Source organism: Etheostoma spectabile, chromosome 24 (assembly GCF_008692095.1).
Source record: "Etheostoma spectabile isolate EspeVRDwgs_2016 chromosome 24, UIUC_Espe_1.0, whole genome shotgun sequence".
NCBI lineage: Eukaryota > Metazoa > Chordata > Actinopteri > Perciformes > Percidae > Etheostoma > Etheostoma spectabile.
The window spans coordinates 9,109,505-9,111,115 of NC_045756.1; the positions used below are offsets into that span (position 1 = coordinate 9,109,505).

The following is a 1,611-nucleotide window of genomic DNA, read 5'->3' on the forward strand; positions in this document are numbered from 1 at the left end:
GTGTGTGTGTGTGTGTGTGTGTGTGTGTGTGTGTGTGTGTGGGGCTTGGGCGGGCCCCCTGCTTTGTTTCCCGACTTGGTTTCTGCTCTGTTTAGATGCTGGAAATTATAGAAAATTATTGAAATTATTATTTCTGGCAGCAACAATGAGGCGGCCGCCTCCTCTTCCTGACCGGAAGGTTGCGTTCAGGGTCTTCGCAGGTTATCCGGAGCCCGATTTGATCGCACGCCATAATTAGTTAGCTGGTCGATTCAAATGTTGTGCGACACGGAGCTGCTTGTTGCACTAGCACTGTAGATCCACAACAAACACTGACGCAACTGCTGCGTGTCGATTATTTTAACACTGTGTCAACCGATTACATTTTCCTTTTATTCTAATAAGCTTATATATAGTCCAGGTCTAAGATCTACGTGTCAAAACGTTAGATACCTGCGTGGATCCGAGTGGATTCAGGTGGTGTGTCTTTATTTCTTTGGCTGAAGTGCAGGAAAAATGCCCTGTATGTCACCTGTGCTCCTCTTTTTGACCGCGGCTGCTTGTTGACGGTGAAGCATCGTGCTGCTGTTAGTGTGTGTTCCCACGGTTCGGGCCCGCTGCTTTTGGTCCAGTTATCCTGTGTGTTAGTCCTGGTTTCTATTCAGTTAGTGATGCGGCCTTCATAGAAGCCTTAAAGCTGTGACTACAGTGGGTTAAATGTTCCCATGTTTTTGTGTCTAAGTGACTGACTTTGACATTGGGAGATTGCTGCTATCAGCAGTCAGAGAAACGAGCTGCAATGTAAGTTAATAGGGCAATTGTGCAGCTTTTGTTTGCGTTGAAATAAACCCATAGTGAAAATATGTTGGCTCTATACACGCAAACATATTTTTTTAAATGCATTCTGGTGGTTTAGTGAGAGCTGTTTCTGTTGCAGTCTGGCCCACGGCTGCTGGTTACAGGTTACCCTTCAGGGCCCCAAAAGTCGCAAAACATCCTGGTCTGGTCATTTTAATAAAAACCCAAACTAATAGTGATGATTTAAAATCACATGTATAACTTTGATACTTTGAGACTGTAAACATCACCGTCCGTCGTGTGTGTTTTCTTCTTCTGCAAATCTCTGCAAGGCTCTGACAGTTCGACCCAAAGACGAGCATGTTGGCACCCAGAGGAGGAGTTTTATTTGCAGGCAAAGACCCCGACACTGAACCCGCTCTGAGCACTGAGGGCCAGCAGGGAATACACACACACACACACACACACACACACACACACACACACAATGCTCATATCTGCACTTGTTAATGCCCTAGTAGCCAATTACACATGTACACACACCAAACAGAAACACGCATATAGCCGAACGTGAGAAAACACACACACACACTCACAACAAACACAGTCCTCCCCCTTCCAGCTGTTCTCTAAATGTTGATTACACAAGACACCGGGGGGAGCCGCCTCCTCCTCCTCTTCCTCCTCACTTCGGTAGCCGGGGCGATTCCCCCCACAAGGAGGCTGAGCGGGACCGGCTGACCCCGAGGTGCTCAGTGACCCGGGGTTGGGGGTCCAGAGAGGGCCACGGCCCCGGGGCCTGTTGGCTGGGCTCTACTTCCCCCTTGTTCCTCC

General features: G+C 48.4%; 1 long non-coding RNA gene across 1 annotated transcript in view; it reads left to right on the forward strand.

The window, feature by feature from the left end:
- LOC116674087 (uncharacterized) overlaps positions 1–878 on the forward strand; it is a 21,910-nt gene extending 21,032 nt beyond the window's left edge. Inside the window, exon 3 of the long non-coding RNA XR_004327961.1 lies at positions 835–878. This is a non-coding gene — a long non-coding RNA (uncharacterized LOC116674087). The remainder of the gene's footprint in view (positions 1–834) is intronic.
- Positions 879–1,611: the final 733 nt, after the last annotated feature.